The 25,823-nt window shown below is 42.6% G+C and overlaps 1 protein-coding gene and 1 non-coding gene across 5 annotated transcripts in view; both read right to left on the bottom strand.

Annotated features, from left to right (window-relative positions):
- LBR (lamin B receptor) overlaps positions 1-25,823 on the bottom strand; it is a 962,918-nt gene that overhangs the window by 848,698 nt on the left and 88,397 nt on the right. The gene's annotated exons all lie outside the window — the stretch shown is intronic.
- On the bottom strand, positions 19,633-19,699 carry LOC122792590. Its single transcript, XR_006363398.1, has one exon. It is a non-coding gene; the product is annotated as a small nucleolar RNA SNORD98 (small nucleolar RNA).

Genomic DNA, 25,823 nt, shown 5'->3' with positions numbered 1-25,823 from the left:
GGGCCTAGGCATGGGATGCAATAAGAATGGAAATCCTTAGGAGGTATTTGCGTCCCACAAAAAATACAGTTATTAACTTTTACTGACATCGGACTGAGGCAAGAAGACGTTTCCCCAATGGGGTACTTAGCTTCGTAGAAGACTTCGGTTCTGGATTCGGAAATGAAAATCTCAGGAGTCAGCTGACCGGTACGTGCGAACTGCTTTTACTTCGGGCACCGTGCGGCAAGAAAGACTGGAGAAAATGGCGTCGGCTGCATCTTGTATACCCCTGTCGCACTGACGTCAGGGAGGAGGCGACAGCAACCGACGCTGGACCAAGACTTTGGAATTCTGGCCGACTGGGGGAACCGCCTGACGGCAGGATAACCCTAGTGTAATGACTGCAGCAGTGTAACACGATGATCAAGAGTTTCCTCATCCTCCGGATCAATGACCCCCCCCCCCCCCCGAGAGGTAAAATTTCTTCCCAATGTCATCTATAACTTTAATGAATGATTTTCGGAACCTATTTGTCAGAAAAACTCTCTTGCCAAACAGAACAATGGAGATTCAGACTTTCTGAAAGTTTTGGAGGCCAGGATGAGAGGGCTTGGTCTCTTGAATATAGTCAGACTTGGACTGACTTTGGTCTTGAGAGGAGAGACTTCATTTTGGAATCTCCTTGCCACTTCTTGATACAGTTTGCCAAAAGTGGAGGAGGAGATTTTTTTCAGCCCTCCCTTTCCAAAATTTCCGATTCCTGGAATCAGCTTGTCCCTTTCATCACATTTTTGACCACCTTTGCAGCACAGGGGCAAAACACTAAAATCTCTGTGGGAGAATTTAAAATCTCATTTTTATCTGGGGGGTTCTGAGAATGCAGCCATGCAAATCTTCTCAAAAGGGCACCAGAGGCCATAGCCCTGGTAGTAGTATCAGTCACACACTGCAAACAATGTAGTGACCTGTGCAATAGAAGAAATAAGATATTCAAAACATTTTTTTCACAAGATGAAACCACAAATAAAACATCCCTCATACTTTCACAATTTAGATACGAGCCTGACAATACACGATTCTGAAAATCAAGAGTGGCAAAAGTATACATTCTCCCCATACCCATCAAGATTTTTCTCATCATCATAAACAGTAGGATTGAAATTAAGTGCTTAGCAGCAGTGGGATCAACTGAAGCTATTACTGCTAGGTCAGGTTTGGGAATAGTGTATAAAATTTTTAAGACAGTTTGGAATGTTATACATCCTATCGACCTTCTTAGGGGTAGCTGGATGGCTATCAGGAAAACTGCAAGCAGTAACACACTCACTCAACGGTGACAGAACAGCAGGAATGGGTGTAGGTTCTGAAAAATGCTTCTGAAACAACTCGGTATCTTCTGAGAGACTTAGAAACCTCAGTGTTCTCCCACTGAAAACAATGGCACATTCGAGCAATAGTCTCAGAGAATGAGAAACCCACACAGGGGTAAATCAGAAACACAGCTCTCCTCAGCTTGAGCTGCCTGACAGTCTAGGTGAGTGGAAGGGGTCCAGTACCTTCAGAAGCTGGCCGGCTGTTATATCCTTGGCAAGAAGTAACCCATATAGCCAAGGCTGCTGTAACCGTGATAAAGATGACCAATATCTACCAGTTCTGCACCAAGGAATAGAATCCTCCCTGGTGCTGACAGAAAGCTAATCTCTATGATGATAACCTGGGGCCGAAAGGGGAAAACCTGGGAGGAGAAAACAGGACGAGGAGAAATAAAGCTATTGGCAGTGTACCAGCCTGAGGTGGAGTGGTCAAACTTTTAGCAGGAGGGAATCTTTACGAGGAAGGCTATTCTGCTTTTCTTTAAATTTCTTCCCGTCAGTGGTATGCTTCAACAAGCCAGCTGATGCCTGAATGAGCAGGATAATCCCCTTGGCAACAAGTTCACTGTGCCAATCAGCTAAAGTCCTGGCAAGGAATACTTTACAAATAGATCAGTCACTGTTAAGAGGAGATTCTCCCAAACAAATTAAGCAAGATCATGCTGATCCTGCAGGATTAAGTTTATGCCTGCATCTCTTTCACTTCCCAGTGTCCTGTTTTACTTCTTTTTCCATTACTTAGCAATTACAACACTAAATCTAACATGAGGTACCAACCCCTATCAAGGGGGGGGCAAAAAGTGCAGACCTTTGGCTCAAAAATGTAACTTTGTAGGAAGGGGGAAACAAGGCAAGACTGAGGAGGGAACAAAAAGGTAGTTGAACTCTTCAAGTCTTCAAGAAGCTCAACTAAAGTATAAACAAAACTGAGAAATCAAAAATGTCTCAACTGTACTTATCCGAAAATAGAAGCACTGCCAAAACACCAGAAGTTGTTTAACGCTCAAGCTCTGAAGGGACACTGCCTTCTTAATGGCAGCAACAAAACAGGACTCACGGGGTTGTGGGGAGTACACGTAGAAAGGAGCTCAAGCTTTTGAGGAGTTTAGAGGGTGCCAAAGGTATCACTCCTGTTACAATAATCCAGACAGGACCTAAAACAGGCGGCTTGTTAAGCACCCCCCCCCCCCCCCGAAATGAGTGTGTGCAATTCCCTCTTCCTTGATTGTTGTACATTACAACTCTTGAGAGTGCACAATGTGCGTGTGTGGGAGGATGTGAATTAGCCCCCCTCCCCCAAACATGGCAGTTGCAGAAAGTCACTTACTCTGCCTGCCTGTGCCAGACATCCTACTTCAGTATAAAGCAGCAAGTTAGGAGGTGCAGATTATTAAAGAAATAGTCAAAGAGATCCTGCAACATCAACATGGACTATTACACTACACGTACGCAGTGCCCTCTGTACCAAACAGAGCCCTTTACTGACCAGACATGCTTTATGCAGGTTCCTTTTTAACAAAAGATGCAGTTTGCTTGTTAGGATTTCAGAGAAGTTTGACTTCAGACAAATGGGATTTGGCAACTGGCCTGTAGACAAACAAAACAGATCCATATTGGAGTTTTCAAGGAGAAAAAATGAAAAGTAGTCCCGAATCAGTTTCTCACAGACACAGACACACACAAAGAGATCAGAATGCCTGGATAGCAACCTCTAAAACAATGGAAGAATACAACTAAAACCAACAGCCAAAACTAACAGTTTAGGAGCTGGAAAAGCTAGCCATACAAGTGCATACGGTGGATATAAAAAGTGTACACACCCCTGTTAAAATGCCAGATTTTTGGGATATAAAGATGAGACTACAATAAATAATTTCAAAACTTTTCCCGCCTTTAATGCGTCCTACAACCTGTACAATTCAATTGAAAAACAAATCTGTTGGGAGAAAAAAATATAAAAAATAAAAAAGTACAATAAGCTGGTTGCATAAATGTGCACACCCTTAAACGAAAACTTTGTTGAAGCACCTTTTAATTACATCATTCAGTCTTCTTGGGTACACACTTGCCATCAGTCAGAGAGACTCTGATTAACCCACAAATAAAAGTTCAGCTGTCCTAGTAAGACTTCCCTAACATTTACTCAGTTGCCTGCTACAGCAGAAGCCATGGTTCGCAGAGAGCTTACAAAGCATCAAAGGGACCTCATTGTTGAAAGATATAGTCAGAAGAAGGGTACAAAAAAATTCCCACAGCATTGGATATACCATGGAACACAGTGAAGATAGTCATCAAAAAGTGGAGAAAATATGGGACAACAGTGATGTTGCAAAGAACTGGACGTCCCTCAAAAATTGAAGATGACAAGACAAAAACTGGTCAGGGCGGCTGCCAAGAGACCTACAGCAACATTGAAGGAGCTGCAGGAGTTTCTGGCAAGTACTGGTTGTGTAATACATGTGACAACAATCTCCCATATTCTCCATATGTCTGGCCTATGGGGTAGGGTTGCAAGACGGAAGCCTTTTCTTGCACAGAAAAGCATCAGGTCTTCCAAAAGCATGTGGGAAAATGTGTTATGGTCTGATGAGACCAAGGTTGAACCTTTTGGCCACAATTCCAAAAGGTACGTTTGCCTCAAAAACAACACATCGCATCACCAAAAGAACACCATCCCAGCGGTGAAGCATGGTGGTGGCAGTAGCATGCTTTGGGGTTGCTTTAGTCAAGGTGGAGAGAATTATGAACAGTTCTAAACACCAATCAGTTTTGGCCCAAAAACTTCAGCCGTCTGCTAGAAAGCTGAAGAGAATTTCACCTTTCAACATGACAATGACCCCATGCATACATTCAAATCAACAAAAGAATGGCTTCACCAGAAGAAAATTCAAGTTTTGGAATGGCCCAGCCAGAGCCCACACCCAAATCCAACAGAAAATCTGTGGGGTGACATTAAGTGGGCTGTGCACAAGAGATGCCCTCGTAATTGGACAGATTTGGAGTGCTTTTGCAAGGAAGAGTAGGAAAGATTGCCAAGTCAAGATGTGCCATGCTGACTCCTACCCACGACGACTGAATGCTGTAATTAAATCAAAAGGTGCTTCAACAAAGTATTAGTTTAAGGGTGTGCACACTTATGCAACCAGCTTATTGTAAGTTTTTTGTTTTTTATATCCCCCCCCCCCCCAACAGATTTTCATTTGAATTGCACAGGTTATAGGTCACATTAAAAGGTGAAAAAATTTTGAAATGATTTAAATCGGGGGTTATTTTTTTTTTTATATCACAAAAACCTAACATTTTAACAAGGGTGTGTGCACTTTTTATATCCACTGTATGTAGATGTAGATACTTACTTTGCATGCCTCCTTTGGCAAGGCATTCATCACTGTCAAGGGGAAGGGAAATGCAAAGCAAACAAAATCCCAAACTTAAGAATGGGGATAGTTTTTTCTGGTGGTTAGCTCCTTGGCTCAAGTGGTGAGAGCTAAAGTATACAAGAGCTATACATGCAAATCCCCAAAGAGGGGCAGGGAAGTTCACTCCATCAAAAGGTGCTGCGAGTGCAGGTCCTGGTTAGATGACAACAAATGGGCGTATAGGTCCAGACCAGGCAGGTGGTAGAGTTAAGCAGGCAAAACTAGCAAAATGTTATACATCCTTCCCTCACGAAATTTATAAGATTACATTCCAGATTGATTTCTTTCATTTGCAATCATCAGCTCCATCATCAGACTTTTCTGTAGGTGCAAGAGACCTTACCAAGCACCTAACCTCAGCTCCTGCCTATCTGAGGTTCCAGCAAATTCAAATATTAATATACTGGATGGCAAGTGTCAAGTATTCTACATGGTTAAGAACTCTTACCACTAAAAACACATGTATTTAGATTCTGCACAGTCTTGGCCATTAGTTCCATAAGTGTTTAGACTTTGATGAAATAAGTACTGTTCATGGTCAAAACAGACTATTCTCCTAGCCCAGATGTGGCTAACACAGACTTAACATCACATTCCAGCTACAGTTACATGCTGTCCAACTGCACTGTGTGCTCTCTCTCTCTACAAGAGAGAGCTGATGGCAGCTCAGGTGGATGTAAAATATCACACTGTACCTATCAAAAAGAGTAGGGGTCTTATTTATATACAAAAACATTTTCTTTACAAAATATTTACATATATGCACACACACATACATATACATACACACACACAAATATGAATAACTTCCTATACAGTCATGCTAAATTTTCATCCCTATTCGACCCCCGCTCCTTTTTCCATACCCATCTATCTGATTTTACTTACTATTGCTAATTTACCATTACACATATATGGAATGAAACTTATTTTACGTATTCTTTAGTTCCATTCTTATAATATCCATAGTTGACCATATTTATGCTTTTTAGCCACCTCTTTTATTAGGTTCATAGGCATTTACTAGGCTAACAACCATAAGGGCCTTTTTAAGCCTAGCCATGCATCCCAAATCTCTGACAAGTTCTGCTACCCATAAGTATAAGCATGCGCCTGGGAGATTAACATTTACAGGTTACCTGTTTGGATTAGAGACATAGGTGACAAACCAGGGATGAATTAACGGTTTCCAATTCAGTTGTCTAAGTTACACTTGAATTGGGTTAGGGAGGCACTCTGCTTCACATGGATGGGGAGCCTGTTCCATAGACTGGGTAATCTCTGGGACACATCCTCTCTCCAGCACGTACTATTTATATCCCATGCAAGGTTTAAGTCTTTAGAACAGGTAATGCTGGTGCTGCTTGTTTTGTAGATAAGCAGGAAGTCCAGACTGGGGTCTGGTAATGCCCTGTATGCCATAGATCTCCCCTCAAATGTCTGCAGGAGACAGACTATAGGGATAGGGCCTTGAGGTGGTCTGTATAGGACATAAGTACACACTGTATTTATTCTTTTAGTGAGGAACCTCTGTGGACATTCCAATTGTTGGATATGCCTGGTTAGGTACATACCAAAGGGGGCACTGTAGTCAATGACAGGTCTGATGAATGCCGACTACAGTGCAACAATGATTTCCTTGGACTTGGATGCCACACCTTTGTTTATAAAAGTTGCACAACACAGAATGATTTCCTCACCACTGCAGACACGATTATATCTTAGGATCATAGGAAATTACTACGCTATTTGCCCCAACAACCTAGTCAAGAATTTAGCTCATGTTCCAAGTCAGCACCCAATGTCCCTGTCCAGCAGGGACACAGGTGGAATCCCAGGGGTGCATTTTCTGTTCTCCATCTTCAAAAAATCTTCTTTACGTAGTTTTCCCCAATAACCTTTTTTTACATTTCAAAAGCACATTTTCTGTAGTTTCTTTATCCTGACAATGTAAATGCATTCTAAATCACTTTTCTTTTTATGTAGCATATTTCTTTTAACTGGCAATTTATATATTGCCAGTCTCCACAAAAAATCTTAATATTTCTATTTTGAGTACACCATTTGCTTCTTATTTTTATAGCTTTAATTTTTTTTCATCTGTTGCTTTTTCCCTATCATTACAATTTTATACCATACTAGAAAATACTATAAAGAGAGCAGGGGAAGTTCCCTGATGCCCTGGCCAAACCCCCCCCCCCCCCCAACAGCATAAATACCACCTTAAGTCTCCTCTAGACAGGTGACTCGCCTACTGGAAGTGATATGATCAAAGGAAAATAAAGACTATTGCAGCCACAGTCCTAGTTTACATCCTTGCTACAATTTAGAAACTATCCAACTCAGCTGCCCTTGCAGGCCACTTTAAGCTCGAGTTAACCTATCCCATTTGGTCAGAGAATGGGATTACCCATCCCATGGTTGATAATTAAGCATTACCCATTATGACAATAACTGGGATCATACCACAGATAATTGGATAATAATGGGACCCATTTGTGGGATAAAGCATTTAAGAGCTAATTTTGTCCATTAGTAGTACAGGGGCAATCCTGGAGTTAAAAAAAAAAAAAAAAAAAAAAAAGTTATGTTCTTACCATAACATTCGATCTGGGTTGTCTATTCATTCTTCCTCGACCTGTGGACTTTGGATCCAACCTCGGATCAGACTACGAATCTTGAGCTTGGAAATGATCAAGCTCCTATCCATCCCATAATGATCCCCCCCCCCCCCCAGAATACCTCACCTCAGATTGAGTTTGCTAAAAATTATACAGTTATCTATGCAGACACAGACCAAGAAAAAGATCCAGGAGCTCAACCCAGGTCTACCTGGAGAGAAGAAAAAAAAAAGGGGGGCCATGGGGAAGAAGGGTGGGGAGATTGAGGAAGAATAAAAATGAACACAGATGGAACGCTGTAGTAAGGACATAAACTTCTTTATTGGGTGTTGTCATTTTCATTCGTTTCTCGACCTGTGGGATAGAGTCCCTAGCTACAGAGACCCTAGGATATTCTGCAGCACCGTACAGCCAAAACTAGCTCTATTCCTGGAAATGGATGTCTAGTTTGCAATGCAAAATAAAAGACCTTAACCAAAAGGCAGCTGCACAGATATCAATAGACATTCTCGAGGAAGAGGTTTGAGAAGTCACCACAGATCTCCCTGAATGAGCCTTAACATGCCCCAGAAAGGGCAAACCTTTTGATGAATAAACCAAGGACATGCAATCTCGCAAACATCTGGCCAGAGTAGGTTTTGTAACTGCTGTGCCTTTCCTCACGTCTGAAAAAAAGATAGAAATAGCTGTCAGATTTTGTCCTGTCCAAATAAAAACCTAATTGCATATTCTGGATTTTCATAAGCAGAGTGTATTCTCCCTTATTCTGGAAATTGGGGAAGAAAACTGGAAGATAGAGTGATTGATATAGTCTTCTGTGGCCACTTTAGGCAAAAAGGATCAATTGGTTCATAATGAAAACTCTATCCTTATGGAAGACCAAATAAGGAGGTTTAGCAGAGAATGCTTGGAGCTCAGAACAATCAAAGCCATTTTCCAGGAAACTTTAGCCACTGGTTCAAAAAGAGGAAGAACCAAGGCTTGCAGAATCAAAGAAAGATCCCAAGGAGGGGTTGCATCTTTGACTGGAGGATAGAGTAAAAAGGTGCCCCTGAGAAAAACCTTAAAGTTTGGAAGACTCTAGGGTAGCAGAGTGCTCCCCAATGTGGAAATGCGAAATGGCTGCCAACTAAACCTTCACTGGGGAGTAGTTAGCTCTGTTCCCAAAGAGAAAGGCCAGGAATTCTAAAAAAAGTCACAGGAACAGGAGCCATAGAATGGCCAACTTCTGCTGATCCCAAATTCAGAATCATTTCCATTTGCTCTTCTAAATCTTCCTAGTAGAACTTTGTGGGCTGAAATCAGACCTGTCAGACCCAGGATGAAAGCATGGAATGTCTAGCCATAACTGGAAGTGGAGAAACCATGCAGTTAATTTTAAACTTTGAAGGCTCGAGGAGTCTGTCCTGAGGAGTGGGACAACAGGCCTGGAAGAAGTTGCAGAGTCCATGGCAGACAAATTAGAGGAGACGAAAGAAAGGTGAACCAAACCTGGTAAGGACACAAAGAAGCAATAAGGATTACCTTATTCTTCAATTGATGAGCTTTTTGAAGAAATTTGCAAATTAGGAGTAATGGCAGAAATGCCTAGAATAGACCGGGAGCCCAAGCATGGACTAGACCATCTCTCGGTGGCTATCGCTGAGGAGGGACCACGGCAAAAAACTTGCTGCATTTGTTGTTGACGGGAGAGGCAAAAAGGTCGCAGCAAGGTTGACCCAACTTGTGGAAGACCATGTTTACCACTGACTGGTTCAGATACCACATTGTGAGGCATCAGTACAGTTCTGCTAATCCCGTCTGCTAGAATGCTGGTCTCCCCTAGAATGTGCGCTGCAACTAGAAAGCGGTTGGTAGAGATTGCCCATTGCCATACACTCACTGCTTCTTGACACAGTGGGCAAGATCTGGCTCCTCTTAGTTTGTTGATGTAACATACCACAGCCATATTGTCCCTTTGAATTGCAGTGGTCCCAGGAGAAGAAAGCTGTGTAGTGCTTGCAACACTACAACCACCGCTCAATCTCCAGAACATTGATATGCAGTTTTAATTTTTGCATGTCCTCCCTGCAGTCGAGTGGCATTCGAAAGATGCATAGGATGGGCGTGCCTTCAAAGGTTGGGTGAGCTGGCACCTCAGCACCCGTAAAAAATCTACTGCCAATCATTAGCGGACCGGAGTTCCGCTGTGGTGACCACTAACCGGGAAAAGCCGAAAGAACAAAAAACCACCACATTCCTTGAACCATCAGTCCCAGAAAACACCCCCACTCCAATTTGGAGACATCTGTGATCACAGTGGCACATGGCAGAGGAAAAATGAAGGGATGACACTGGTCGACTTCCAGAAAAATGCAGCCACCAGAGGAGAGAGAGACTTTGCAAACCCTCAGGTGAATCCGAGGATGCTGTAAACAACCATGGAACAGACAACATTCACTGTAGGATTCGCATGTTGAAGCGTGCTGTGGCCAATAACATTATCATGGCAGCCATAGAACCTAACACTCTTAGATCGAGTTCCGCTGGAGTAGATGGGATTGCTAGGATTTGAGATGCATGAAACCTTAAGAGTGGACATCCTGTATGGAAGAAGGCTACAGTACTGGCTGTGTCCAAACAGGCTCCAATAAAGTCTGTTAACTGGACAGGACTGCGCTAAGATTTTTGAGTGTTTGAAGTCACGCCCAGAGTGGGAGCTAACAAACTGGTACTTCCTGGCTTGAATGAGCAGATGTCTGGTTGAAGTGGTTAGCAGCCAGTAGTCCAGATAAGGAAACACATGGAATCCCTGCAGTCCGAGATGAGCTGCAACTACTGCCATGTATTCGGTGAACACCCTGGGGACTTTGGTGAGACCCAACAGAAGCACTCAGAACTGGTAATGGCTGGCTCACAGTCTGAAGCAAAGATATCTTCTGGAGCACCTCTCCATTTTGATATGGTAGTACGCATCCTTGAGATCTATCAAACACACCCAGTTGTCCATTTTCAGAAGAGGTTGGATGGATTGGATTGTGCCATCCTGACTTTAAAGTTTTTTACTGATTTGTTCAAGAATGTCACAGCTAGACTTGGCTTTGTCCCGTTTTCTTTTTAGTACCAAAGAACCTTAAGCAAATGGTTTACTATCATTATTTTGAATGACACTCTGTCGACCGTACTTACGTTCGACAATGGAAAGTCGAACACGGTAATATCGAACTTTAAAAGCAAGCCTAGAAACAGGTTTTAACATGGGGCGAGGTGTGTAGTTCGGCAATAGCAGTGAACCCCTATCTCTACCCATGTTAAAACCCATTTCTAGGCTTGCTTTTAAAAGTTCGACATTGCCGTGTTTGACTTTGTTGAACATAGTGCGGTCGACCCAGTGTCATTTGAAATAATGATAGCAAACAGAGTAAACGCACAATCCAGCTTGGTTGGGAGGGACCTCCTAGATGACTCTCTTGGAGCAGCTTTGTAATTTCTAGCACTGCTGCCTCCCTCTGGAGTAATTTTCAGTTTGGGAAGATTAAAGAAGGGAATGGAGTATACTTTGGACACTATCCTTTCCATCCATTGGTTGTTTGTGATGGCTATCCAGGTTTCTGGGTGCAAGGATAAGCACCCCCCGACTGCATCCAGAGACAGACAGTTAGGCAACCCTTCAGGAGCACTGAAAGGGTCTGTCTGAGAAAGAATCCCAAGACCCTTGATTCTGTGAACCCTATTCTGCCCCTGCAGCAGCACCTACCATTACAACTGTTGCCCCCTGTCTCGGGGGGGGGGGGGGTCTCCCTGAGAATCCTGAAAAGGACCTTGAAATTTCCTGAACCACAGTTTTTCCCATCTACGCCGATTCCTGGAAAAGGATCTTTGTGGAGTGGAAAAATAGATCTTCCTCGCTGCGGGAGACTGTGAAAACTGTGGGGCCAAACAGAGACGAACCATCAAAGGGTGCATTGACAAATTAAGCCTTGAAAGGTTCTACAAAATTACACAGCTGCATCCAGTCATGACACCTTAGAGCTGCCACTTCTGGCATTGCCATGGAGATGCTTTCAGCCACATGGGCAATCAATCTCATGTATGAATTAGAAATTGAGTGGAGAGTTGGCCATTCTGGAGGAAAATGTCTTGCGTTTCTCTTCAGACATGGACTCTGTGACCAAGCTAGAGAGTTCTTTGATCAGGTCTCTCTGTAGCCTGGTAAAAGTGGGATAAATAGTTCAATGCTTGTAAAGCAAGGGTGGATGAAGCATAAACCCCTTGCCAAACATGTCCAAAGCCCGACTTGTTGTTAGTGAGATGGACAGAGGAAATCACCTGAGCGAGCTTCCTTTTTTGGAGGCTGCCACGACAACTATGGCATCTACAGGGATCTCTTTAGTCCAGTGGAGTTTGTCCAAGGAAACACTTAAGATCTTGTCAGCCCGCTTGGGTATTGGCTCTATGTTGTCCGGATCCTTCCCTGCCCTGGCAGAAACTAGCTTGATAAGTGGATCTACTGGATGGGTGGGTGGAGTTAAAAACCAGGAAGTAGATGGGCCAGTGCCATAGGGCTCCAAGAGCACAGACTCCTCTGGGTTAAGTGTTCGGGAGGACCATCCACCTTTCATGGATTTTTCCTACTCGTTCCCTTCCAACTCTAGGGTACTTTCGCAGGGGACAACAGGGCTAGTGATCTGCTGAAAGCCTCAGGACAAGGGAATCTGCTACGCACTGCCCAGATTTTCAAATATCCTAGAAGGTAGGCCATCAAATCCCTCTGGTTTATCCACCCTTGGGAGAAGCAGATCCCTCACAAACACTTTCTTCTAAATTCCAGTGCCTATACATTGCCTAGCTCTCTCTTCTATACTCCCCATATGGCACCCCCTTTTTCCCTGAAGACTGAAATGCATATCCAAAGATTGCCATGACTCATCCCCTACTCTATTGTTCAAGACGCAATAGGTTTAGTCTAGCTTCTTATGCCTTACTGAAATGACTTTCTTGCATTCCTCCCACAACAGATGCATACTTCAACCCCCAAATTTTTGATGTGCTCTACTGCTTAATGATGCTGTTACATCTGTATTGATAATTTTTGTTGTTCTGTAATGTACAATCTCACCTCTATAATAACTGTGTGCATTTCCTGTTAGTTCCATTTAATGAACTCCATTATTTTTGTACATCTTTCTTTAGAGCTTATTTACACTATGTAGCAGCCTACATATACTTTTTGTTGGAGGTTTTCTTCCCGGACTTCCTCTGAAAAATGGGAAACGTACCCAATTGGACTTTCACGGTAAACTAAAGCAAAGAAATGGTTAACCTGACAAATTAGTTTTTTTTTTTCTTTTGCAACTTAGCAGTTGCAAGCTTTTCCAATTTTCTGCAATGCTTACAGATGCCCAATATAAATTTTACTGTCCCTTTTACAACCCCACTTATCTTGTTTTAAGGAATTTCATTTTACCACATTTTCCATTTTTTTCATCTTCTGCTGAAAAAATAATTTCACTTTAGCTCTTCTGCAGGAGATTGTACTTTACCCATTCATTTACACATCCCATCTCATGTAAGTATTTAATGCCATTATTTCTATTAATGACTTATTTGTCCAAATTTGTGAGGTGCACAAAAGCATAGACCTCTACAAACTTAACCATTTTAAGCAACCGTATAAAGGCAGGCTCACAATTGCCGCGGTGGTACAGCGGTAGCATTGTTACCTCATAGCAATAGGTTCTCCCGTTTGATTCTCTGCTTGGCTTGGGAGTGCCTTCTGTGTGGAGTCTGCATGTCCTCCCTGCGGTTGGGTAGCATTCAAAAGACATGCGTGCGTAAATGAGCGTGCCTTCGTTGAAGGTTGGGCGTCGAGCTGGCACCTCGGCATTTCATAAAAATCTGCCAATCTTTAGCGGACCGGAGTTCCATTGTGGCGACCCCTTACCAGGAAAAGCCGAAAGACAAACAACAACAACGTAAAAGCATGCTCACAGCTGTAGAAAATTATCCCAAATTACCAAAAGCTGAACCTGCTATAAGCTAACATGCGTGGGGTCCTCTAAGGCACAAGTTTGTTAACTTTAAGTCATTCTTTTTGCAATAAAAATGTAAACAAAACCATTTTTGCCAAGAGTGCACAATGAAAATTATACATCCTGTTTATACACCAAAAGTCACATCTATTCCTTCTACTCATCCTTCCATCTGTCAGGAGTATGAGCTTTAAATAATTCAGGATTACAGGGAGTTGAGGCCTATTCCTGCAAGAAGTACACATAAGGCAAGATATCAGTTCAACACAGGGGGTACATACTCGCACACACCCACTAGAGGAAACAGACTACTACAACTTCCTTAACTGAATACACTTGAAATGTGGGAGGAAGCTAGAAATGTACAGTTGTGTACCTACCATAAATGTAGATGTTAGAGTGTATTCACTGTTGCAGTCATTACTCTTGGGTTATCCTGCTGGCAGGCTACCCTCAGACGGCCAGAATTCCAAAGTCTAGGTCCGGCGTCGGTTGCTGTCGCCTCTTCCCTGATGTCAGTGCGCCAAGGGTATAAAAGATGCAGCAGACACCATTTTCTTCAGTTTTTCTTGCCCCAGATATCAGGTGCCCCCAAATTGGTAGGCTGAAAAAATATGCCAATAAAAATGCATGCAGAAAAATAACATTTACTTCATCTACAAGCAAATACACCAAATAGGTTGTATAGGATAGAGAAGTGCAGATAAGTCCCAGCAAAGAGAAGGGGGATGGTGGGTGGGTAACCTGGACTGCAACAGTGAATACATTCGAACATCTACATTTATGGTTGGTACACAACTGTACTATGTTCATCGTGTTTCACTGTTGCAGTCATTACTCTTGGGTTGAATCCCAAAGCAGAGGATGAGTGGCTGGGCTAAATAGGATTAGGAGAAGCTATGAGGCCCTGCAGAACTGCAGTGGCAAAGCCTGCTCTGGATTTAGAGTAAAGAGGTAAGTGGCAGTGCTTTGTGAAAGTGTGCACTGAACTCCAAGTTGCAGCCTCTAAGATATCTTTGGTTGATACTCCGAGGAAGGCTGCTGAAGTGGCTGCTGCTCTGGTGGCATGAGGCCCAATGCCCTTAGGCACTGATTTGCCATGTTGAAAATAGCAGAAATGGATGCAATGGCCTAACCATTTAAAAAGTCTGTTTTGAGATAGCCTTTCCTTGTGATCCTGCAGCATATGACACTAAAAGTTGCTCAGTCTTTCTGAAAGCTTTAGTTGTCCAATTAGAAGCGTAACTGCCTGTGTATGTCCAAAGAATGCAGAATTTTCTCACCCTTGTTCTGTGGATTTGGATAAAAAGGTAAGCAAGTGAATGGTTTGGTTGAGGGCTACACTGGATATCACCTTAGGCATGAATGTAGGCTTTGTCCTCAGAGAAACACTGTCTGGATGAAAAATGATAAAAGGTTCCACAGCAGTAAGTGCTTGTAACTCAGACTCTACTTGCAGAGGTTATTGCTAGGAGTAGAGCTGTTTTCCAGGATAAGAATTTTATATCTGCTGTTGAAGCTGGCTCGAAAGGAGGCAGTGTGAGTTTTTCCAAAACATAATTGAGGTCCCAGGCCGGAATTGGTGCTCTCCTTGGAGGCCCAATGTTTTTGGCCCCTCTGAGGTACTGGCTTATTAAAGGATGAGAAATGATAGGTGGTTCCGTATTGTAATGGGCTGAAATGGCAGAGGCATGAATCTTAATTGATGAGAAAGAAAGGACTTTGTTCAGCATCTCAGTTAGGTATTGTAAAATCTGAGGGATATTTGGTACACGCGCGTCAATGCCTTGCTCCTGGTTCCAAGTACAGAATCTCTTCCATTTTTCTGCATAAGATTTTCTGGTACTGGGCCTCCTGGCCTCCAAGATAACATCCATAACAGCTTTTGAAAGAGGAGTGTTCTGAATGGCTACATTACCCGCCATGCTGCCAGATTTAAGGTCTTGAGTTGGCTGTGCAGGATCTGATTGTTTTGTTGGGTCAGCAAGTGAGAAGCTTGAGGCAATATCCATGCTGGACCTTGAGACAAGCTCTTTAGGACTGGGTACCGGTGCTGGCGTGGCCAGTCTGGTGCAATCAGTATATCATTTTTGGCTTCTCTTGTCTGCCCTTTAGGAGTACCCTGGGAAGGAGAGGTAGCGGAGGAAAGGCATATACTGTTAGATTTTTCCAGCTGAAGGATTGGGCGTCCACTTTCCATGCTTGCTTGTGATAAATCCTTGTGCCAAATCTCTGCAATTGGCAGTTGTGAGGAGAGGCAACTAGATCTATGTCTGGGCATCCCCATTTCCTTATCATGCTGAAGACTTGTGGATCCAGTTTCCATTCGTGGGGATCCATGAGGTTTCTGCTTAGTTAGGCTACCAGAGTATTTGTTTTTCCTGGCAGGAATTGTGCTTGCAGGTGAATTTGAAAAGCCAGTGCCGTGTCCCATAAGGTCATTGCTGGTCTGCAGAGGGGGTAGGAATGTGTACCGCCCTGCTTGTTTATGTACCACATGACCGTAATATTGTCTGTCTTTATCAGTAGCTGTCCTGGATGAAGCAGGTCCTTGAAAGCTGTCAGGGCATTTTGAACAGCTAGCATCTCTTTTTGATTGATGTGAAGATGCATCTGGTTTGCAGGCCATGTGCCCTGAATACATTTCTCTGCCGCATGGGCCCCCCAGGCATAATCTGATGCATCCGTTGTCAGCGTCTGTCTGGCTGTGGGTAAACTGAATGACAGACCCTTGTTGTGGTGACAGGCTTCTGCCCATCAAAACTCCTGTTGCAGGCAGGGAATGAGTGCAATTACTGTCTCCAGGCTGAGGCAATGCAGAGTCCAAACACTTTTTAGATACCATTGTAGTTTCCTCATATGCAGTCTGGCATATGGAATTAGTAGAATGCAGGATGCCATGAAACCTAGGGCCTGCAGGATTTTCCTTGCAGATAAGTGGGGTCTGTTGCCAATTTCTTGAAGTAAGAAGTCAGTTGCTTTTGTCTGGCGTGAGGTTGTATTTAAGCTTGCACCCAGGAATATTATCTTTTGAGAGGGGACTAGTTTTGATTTCTTTTCGTTTACTGTGTACCCTAGGCTAGTTAGTAATCTTTTTACAAACGCCAGATGCTTTAGAAGAATGTCTGTTCTCTGCTTGAATTAGGCAGTTGTCCAAGTAGGGATATATTTGAATTCCTCTGTCTGCAAAACACAATTACTGGTGCCAAGCATTTTGTAAGACCCTGGGAGCAGTAGATAAGCCAAAGGGCAGTGCAGAGAATTGGTAATGCATTGAGCCAGCTATGAATCTGAGGTATATTCTACAAGATGGTCTGATTGGGACATGCGGGTATGCCTCTTTTAGGTCCAAAGTTACAAGCGAAGCATTCTTGCCCAGCATGGGCAGTAGCTGCTGTAGAGTCAACATCTTGACTTTTGGAACTTCCAGAAACGTATTTAGTATAGACCAGTCCAGTATTGGTCTCCAGGTTTTGTCCTTTCTGGGTACTATTAAAAGTCTGGAGTAAAATCCTTGCCCCTGCTCTTGTTGTGGTACTTGCTGAGTGGCCCTCATGTCCATGAGGGCTGTAATTAGTTTTTGTGCCTCTGCCCATTGATTGTGTGGCAGGACTGGCATACCTTTTGACCTTGGTAGAGTGTGAAAATGGAACCTGCAGCCTTGGTACACTATGTTCAGGACCCATTTGTCTTGGGTAACCATTTGCCAATTTGACGAAAAAAGTTCTAGTTTTCCCCCTAAGGGGGCTGCCAAAAGAAGTGCTTGGATCTGGCAGAGGAAGGTCATTGGGACCGTTTCCTGTAAGGTTGTGATTTGTCTTCTCCGCTTTTGGAGGTAGGAGCACCCCATTGTTTAGGCCTGTATGAGCCTTGGGGCCGACATCGGCCTCTGGGACGCCTGTATCTGCCTCTTTGTGGTCTGTCGGACACTGGAAAGGACCAAATTTTAGAAGGCCAATTCCTGCTAAACCTGGGTGGCTGTACCTGTAAGAAATCTTTGACTGTCTGCATGGATTTTGCTTTATCCTCCATTTTTTTTTTCAAAACCTCTTCTGCTTTAGTACCAAACAAAGTATCATGCTGCAATGGTGCATCTAATAATTTTGCTTTAACATGATCAGGCAGATTCTGTTCCTTTAACCAAGCATGCCTTCTAATAACAGAACATGTGACAGCGGCCCTGCAAGAGTCCTCCAGTGAATCATAACCACATTGCAAAGTATGCTTTCCCACTTGTTCAGCTGCATGCAATAAATCCTGCAATTCCTTGTTCTCTGAACATTCAGTACTTGTCAACAATTTCTGTTTAAGCAGTGACATTAAATATTGCTGATATTTAAGCATATGAAACTGACAATTTAAAGCCCTTACAGCCAAGGTAAGGGGAGTGTAGACTTTTCCCCCATCTGTCTAGAGCCCTAGAATCCCTATCAGAGGGGACAGGGTTTTTTGCAGTGGTAGCTTTAACCCCTTTGGGACCCCGAGATATAGTTTCTGGGTCAGCAGCGGGGTTTTTGTATATAAATTTATAAGAATCCAGAACCCTGTAGTATCTGTCTGGCTTAGAAGGTGCAAGGGGGTAGAGAGTCAGGGGACAGGCCAGACTCTGAAAATACATCTACAATGTCGAAAACAGGTGGAATAGCAAGGGATCTGTACTGAGGAAGTAGCAGAAAGTCTCCGAGCCTTTTCTTAGATTCAGAATAATCTTGGCTCTCCCAGTGGAAATGCTCCCTCATGGTATGCAGGGTTTCCCCAAAAGAATAATCCTCAAGTGGAGAGGCTGAAGGAATGGATTCTTCAGCATCAGAATCCTCATAGGGAAGCATGGAGTAATCCTGCTCAGAAGAGGAATCAGAGGAAATAGAAACCTGATCAGAAGAATCATACTTCGGCTCTTGCCTAGGCCTCTTATCAGGAGGGGGATGGGAGCCCCTGATCAAAGTAATTAGGTCTTCGGCCATTTTGAGCATCTGTTTTTTAGGCATGGTAGTCCGAGTAGGAGAATGCTGTACTTGTTTCTTTGTCTTTAGAGCTGCTTTAGTCTTTGAAGCTGAAGATGGCTTAATATACAGCTGTGTAGGTCTGAAGACACCCTCAGAAGCCGATGCCTGCTCAGCGGCTCCGGACCCATCTGAGGGAATGATTTCCGAGTGTCCAATACCTTGAGTATCCAGATGCCCAGTCGGCTCCACGTGGGAGTCGGAAGCAGCCTGTGGCTCTGAGGTAGCAGGCGCCAGGGGCTGCGAAAGTGCTTCACTGAGAACCAGCGACTGGCCTAGCAGAGGCCTCATCGGTTTTGGACCTCTGATGCCTATCCTTATGTTGTCGGCTGGTCCGACGGCATTATATAATTAAATCTTCGGCCAAAGTAATGAAATGCAAAATCAAACAGATGCTTAATAGTGCGTTGGTTAAATCTAGCACAAAACCAACAGCTAGCAACATTGTGATCAGGGCCTAGGCAAGGAATACAGTAAGAGTGAAAATCCTTAGGAGGTATTTGTTCCCACAAGAAATACAATTGTTAACTGTTTCTGACATTGGTCTGGAGCAAGAAAAAAAAGTTTCCCCAATGGGGTACTTGGCTTTAATGAAGACTTCGGTTCTGACATTCGGATTTGAAAATCTTAGGAGTTGGCCAACCGGCACTTGCAAACTGCCTTTGCTTCGGGCATCGCGCGGCAAAAAAGACTGAAGAAAATGTCATCGGCTGCATCTTTTATACCCCTGGCGCACTGACGTCAGGGAAGAGGTGACAGCAACAGACACTGGACCTAGACTTTGGAATTCTGGCTGACTGAAGGTAGCCTGCCAGCAGGATAACCCAAGAGTAATGACTGCAACAGTGAAACACAATGAACATCACACACACAATGACACTTTTAATGTGGACAGTATTCAGTCCAAATATCACCTTCCCCTCTCCATGACCCATCACAAAAGTCCTGAAGGATGATTGGTGACACTGAACAAAGCATCATGGGAATACAAATTGCCATGGAGGAACTTGGGTTACTTAAGCTGAACAGCAAGTCATACGAAGGAAACTTTACAAAATGGCATAGGTCCACTGGGATCAATGCTCTACCTGGTCAACAAATTTCAAATTAAACATAAAAGTTCACTTCTGCAACATCAAAGCTATAAGAAAGAGCACATTCATAAATTTCACTTCCTCATTAGGTAAAAGACATTTCAAATACAAACATCAACAGTACAGACCAAGTTCAGTAAATTTATTTCCACACTTCTGCTTCAGAAATGGAATAGGATTAAAAACATCATTACTTAGTCCTTCTCTGCAATACATTTCACATCAAAGTAAGGCATGTTATTTCAAGTTTCTGCTTTTTTTTCTGTGCATTCTTTACTCCCCATGTCTGCAAACCATCAAGCCTCCCCCAAATCAGACAGAATTTCCTTACCTAGAAGGCAGACAAATTGGGGGGGGCATTAAGAAAAACTATTACAGTGTATTTACGTCCTCATCAACATTTTGTCAATGAAGAAATTTGCATCTTCTTATCCCTGGTCGTGAACAAGGGGGCATTAGGGTCCACATTACAACACAGGCACATAATGCCTTCTCTATACATGTGTGCACCCAGGTTGGAGTGACCACCAGACACTGGCTTGTTAAACTCAAGGTCTACATCCAGCCCACCCATTTGCATTGTTACCCCCCCCCCCCCGAAAACTATAGCAGAGTATGGGTGCAGCTGCTCCCCCCCCCACAGACACCTTCTCTTACAGTTTAATGAAATGTCAGAGTCACTAAATCAAACAGACTGTACAAGACATGGTCAGAGCTTTATCCCTGTGCACTACCAGAGCTTAGGTTCTGCTGTTAACCATGTTATCAACGTTTCTCCCCCCTCCTGCACAAATCTTCAACAGTGCTGTAACTCCACATTAACGGTAAATAAATAAATAAATAATAAAAACAGAAAAAACCTAGTGGTCTTAAAAATTTGTTGAGGAGCTCAGCCACAATAATTTCCAAAAATCATGAAACTTACAGCGTTCCAAAGCAACCAGCCTTTATTTGACACAGAAAAGCGATCCTTGGTAACAAAAATCAGAAATACTTTACAATGTAAATATTTCAAATTTTTCTTACCGAGGATCGCTTGTCTGTGACAAATAAAGGCTTGTTGCTTTGGAACACTACCTGGGTTTCATGATATTTGGAAATTATTGTGACCGAGTTAATCAACTAAGGTAAGACTACTAGTCTCAGTTTTTTTTATTTTTTCCTAAACACTCGTGGTGGTAGTTGAAACTAGAAAATTCCTATGCTTGTTCATTTTTCCCCACTTAAACAGTACATACAATGCCATTTACTTTTTGCGTGCACCACTTTCACATATTTCCTCAGCTAAGACACAAATGTAACCAAACTAAATCCCAATGGGACTTAAAAATCTTGAAGTACTAAGTCATAAAATGTTGTTTGTCTTTTTGGCTTTTCCCGGTTAGGGGTCGCCACAGTGGAACTCTGGCCCGCTAATGATTGGCAGTCGATATTTTATGGTGCCGAGTTGCCAACCTTCAGTAAAGGCCTCCCCATTCGCGCATGTCTTTTGGAGGCCACTCGACCGCAGGGAGAACATGCAGACTTCACACAGAAGGCACTCTAGCCGAGAATCGAACAGGAGAACCTCTTGCTGTGAGGCAACAACACTACCACTGTACCACCGAGGCCACTACCAAGTCATAAAATGTATGTAATGAAAATCAACTGTCACAGGGTTAAGGCTATGACTATGAGCTAGTAATAAATTTCTTGTTGTAAGCCATAGGTCTCAAGTCAGTCATTCTCCTGACTCACTTAAGCAGAGCTACCCCTGGGTTACTCTTGAACAGACCTTTTGAGCACAGAGTACTATATGGTTAACACAGCAAATAAATGCAAGGGAATTATCTCATGAATTTAATAAGTGTAGACCCCACTGCTCCAACCAAGTGTAAGAATAAACAGCTTTCTTAGTCAAGAAAATTACAGCCATCTAATTACATATAGAAATGTTTGCATGCACTACAGTTCTGAGCAAATCAGATCCATGGGGTCGTGTCATCATCTGTGCCACTTCATTTAGATGAGCCAGCTACTACAATAAAAAAAAAGTGTGCCTCTTTGCAGCTACAAGCAAAAATTCCTATGTTTATGGTCTAAAGTCTGGTAAATGGTCAAAAAGTGACCAAACATATGAATGAATAGCTCCACACATGCATGCAAACACACACCCTAGAGTATCCCAGAGACTTACACAGACACAGTAGTTCCTTCCAAGCTTCATGCCCTTTCCTCTGCCTGCAAGCACATGAAAAACTGTCCACCAGCTTACCGAAACAGGAGAATATGCACAATGCTGGTGTGCCCACAATCCCCAGTACATTTGATTGGTCTACTAAACCTTTGCAGTTGCAACCCAATAGGTACAATATTGACTATTTACAACACAAACTTCGTATGCAACTAAAATAGGTATTACAATCAACTCAAAGTCAAATACACTATGTACAATGTAGCTTTTACAGTACAAACTGAAAAAATATCCACAAAAAAAAAAAAAAAAAAAAAATGTGCGTTGCCATGACAGATGTCAAACAAAAAAGATGTACTAAACCTTATCCAGCATTTTGAAAGCAGTTACAAGTGTCTTTTTTGTAGGTGTTCACTCGGGGATAATGGAGGTTTTAAAGAACATAAAAAATTTTTAAAAAGTTTGCTGGAAAGTAACACTGGGCACGGGATCACACATTAATGGCTGTGGTATGAAAAAAATGTGGTGCCTGCAGACAATGCAGTTGCGTCTTTCGGCTTTTCCCGGTTAGGGGTCGCCACAGTGGAACTCCGGTCCGCTAATGATTGGCAGTTGATTTTTACGTGCCTAGTTGCCAGCCCTGACGCACAACCTTCAACGAAGGTACACCCATTCACGCACGTCTCCACGCAGATGATGCTCTAGCAGAGAGCATAACCGGACAGCATTTGCGAGGCGACAATGCTACCGCAGCACCACCACCGTGGATCTCTGACACTTACTACATTGGGGAAACTAATGGTCCCTTAGACACAAATTTATCAGTACCTCTACGCAATTAAGAGTAGGAATATGAGCAAAGCTCTTTACAAACATTCAACCCTTTCTTCCAATTTTAGGAAATCTGAATTAGTTATCCCGGAAAAACTGAATACTCTGGATGGGGGTGGGGGGTGGGATACAATGGTGGAAAGAAGAGAATACTTTTGGCAGGTACTTTTAAATGGTACTGTTCCCCCTGGCCTTAATGACCATATATCTATCAAACCTGTTCTTAAGTTTCAGGCTGAGTTAGAATTCAAGTAAGTTATTGCATTTTTAAAAAGTCTTTTTAAAATAAGAAGAGTCTTATAAAAGCTTTTTATAAAGGCATTTTTTCAAAGCGTTTTTTTTCCCCCAAAAATCAAATGTCCTTGATAATGACTTTCGGCTTTTCCCGGTTAGGGGTCGCCACAGCGGAACTCCAGTCTGCTCATGATTGGCAGCGGATTTTTACAGTGCCGAGTTGCCAGCCCGACACCCAACCTTCAACGAAGGCACGCCCATTCATGCAACTACCTGCATGTCTTTGCATGTCCTCCCCACAGTCGAGTGACGTTGAGACCACACAGAAGGCGCTCCCAGCAGAGAATCAAATGGGAGAACCTCTTGCTGTGAGGCGACAACGCTAACTGGCACCACCACGGCTTCCATCAAATGTAATAAGGGTCCTGAACTGAATGAATGTTTCTTTAAATTAACTATACTTTTTAAATGCTCTAGCCTTTTTGGAGAGGTTTTGAGTTTAAACAAAGTGATGTAGTGCACTGTTTTGTCTGATGAAGTTCCTTGTCTTTAGTGAAATGAAAGCGCTTACTTTATTTAAATAAAATTTCGGTTTGTGGCTTTGGAGCAGCGTTTCTACTTTGTTTTTTTTTTTCCCCTGTTTGGGCTGCTTCACTAAAGGATAATTGAAAATGTCCCAATATTTGAAACTTTTTCTACCCACTGGAAAGGTGGTTCCATATTGCTGGTCCTAATCTGCAGAAAGGATTTAGAGCCAGGGTAATAAAGTCAGTCGTAACTTTTTTTTTTTTTTTTTTTTTTAACTGTTAAAAAAACTTTTAACTAGGAAACAATATTTACTTATTTATTCTTAGAGAGTGAGAGTTGCCAGTGTTAAGTATTTTAAATAAGAAAGTTGTATGAAGCAGTGTGGCACTTTGTGTAATGGGCAAGTACTTAAGTAAATTACAGTGATGCAATCTTGCATTTGCTAGGACAGAATAGATAATTATGCTTTCCTCCATTTTCTCCTCTACATTATTGCTTAATTTAAATAAAAAATAAAATAAGCCCACTTTGTCCCTCAAGTCAGTCTGTTTCTCACAAAAGGTAATGAGTTTCTTCACTCACTGATTAACAAAGTAAAAGGACTATGAATTCTCAAAGGTTCTCCAGATTTATCAGAGAGAGGCGGATATAAATTAAAAGTACATACAGTAAAGTCAAACTATCCAGAGGGAATCATGAGCAAGTCTGTAATCTCACAAGGAGGTAAGTTTATCTCATTTTATGTCCATCAAAAGTGCAATAATCAGTCTGCATATCTGCGACAGGACAGCCTAATTTAACCAGACCATTAACTTGACTCTTTTCTGGAAAAGAGAAAAAAAATGATGCACCCAAAGCTGCCTCGGTATGTTTCACTCTGGAAGAGAAAGTTTCCCCAATAGAAAAGCTCATCTTACCACCTTTTGAACCATTCTCAAAGAGGGCTTCCTTATTGGTTTACAAAGACACTGTTTTTGCTCTTTATTGCTACAAAGAAGAAACAACCTCTGAAAGAACAACCAAAGAATTATCTCTACAACAAATAACTAGCTATTTACTTCCTTCACTTAAAGGAGAGAATGACTCAAATTTCTGGCAGGACAACTTAATTATAACCTGTACATATGTGCACCCATTTACCAAACAAACAGTGCAAGATATTGGAGCTTTCGTGCATGAAAAGGGGCAGTTTTGGGAGTCAGTACTGCAAAGTTATAAGCATACCACGATCCTGAGTTAGTCCTACAGCACTCCTTCAGATTCTGCATATTTCAGTCTTGGTGTAGCATATTAAGAGGTACTACGGCTCTTTGGACTGCAAATACTAAAATGCAAAAACAGAGAAATGGTCCCACAAACATGGCAAGTGGTAGGTTTTAATGGAGTTGCAGATGCAAACAAATGCAAGGGCCCCCATTTCAAATATGAGAATGTGTTACATTGTATAGCCATAACTTGAGATAAAGTATGTTTCGCAATAAAGTGTGAACAAAAAGGTGAGGGTGCCTGTTGGCAGTGCCAACTGGAGGTGGTTACCCAAACATAAAATAACACTGTTTACAGACAGGACTATCCAAAGTGTTTCTTTAATAAAATGGATAAATGTTAATGATTGTGCCAAAACTATTACTGAATAAGAGTGGGCAGTTTCACTTTGTGTAAGAAATGCAAGTAAACGTCAAGGAAGGAGATGCCATGGGGGGGGGGGAGGGGGATCAGCTATTACAAAAGCTGTAGCTCTAACCCTTACAAGCCTAGCCAGTTTCTCTACATGAAAGATAAGGGGTCCCACACAGATTATATATATATATATATATATATATATATTTGTCTGGTGAAGTACATAAAGGATGCACTGTACTCAATTACTGGTCTAATGAGGGCAGAGTAGAGTGATACTATTACATCTTCAGATCTGGATGCCATGCCCTTACTTACCACAGTGAACACATGGTGTTCAAAGCTCAGATTACCATCGGAGCACCTAGATCGCTCACCTCAGGGACCACTTTTTTTTTTTTGGGGGGGGGGGGCAGGCTATCAATGCTGTAATTTGCAAGGGTATTTAATTTCCCAAAACGGTATCATTATGCCCTCCCCATTTAGTTTGAGGCCATGGCTCTGCCACCAATCGTTAGTCTGTGTCATATCATTTTGTAGGATATCATTACTATTTGGGGAGTAAATGATTGCCCCCAACTTGCAACCATCATCAAACCTGGCCAGCGAAAGACCATCTATATTTGCCTTGACAACTGAGAAATATATCCCAAACAAAGGGGCCCAGCACAGGATCCTGGGGTACTCCACTGGTGACTTCCCTCTTGCTGGATGTGCATTCCCCACTCTAACACTCAACATGTATCCTATCCATGAGCTATTTCGCCATCCATCTGATAATGTAGAGGTTTATACCTAATTTTGAGAGTTTATCTATAATACCCGATTGGGGTACAGTGTCAAATGCATTGCACAGGTCAAAGTAGGCAGTATGCACCATCTTGCCATCATCCAAGGCCTTTGTGACCTTCTCAAAGTCCACCAGTTTCAGCAG

This window comes from Protopterus annectens, chromosome 1.part2 (genome assembly GCF_019279795.1).
Source record: "Protopterus annectens isolate FY-2018-M chromosome 1.part2, PAN1.0, whole genome shotgun sequence".
In the NCBI taxonomy this organism is placed as follows: domain Eukaryota; kingdom Metazoa; phylum Chordata; order Ceratodontiformes; family Protopteridae; genus Protopterus; species Protopterus annectens.
Note: the sequence above shows the minus strand (reverse complement) of the source record. Positions and strands in the feature narration are given on the sequence as shown.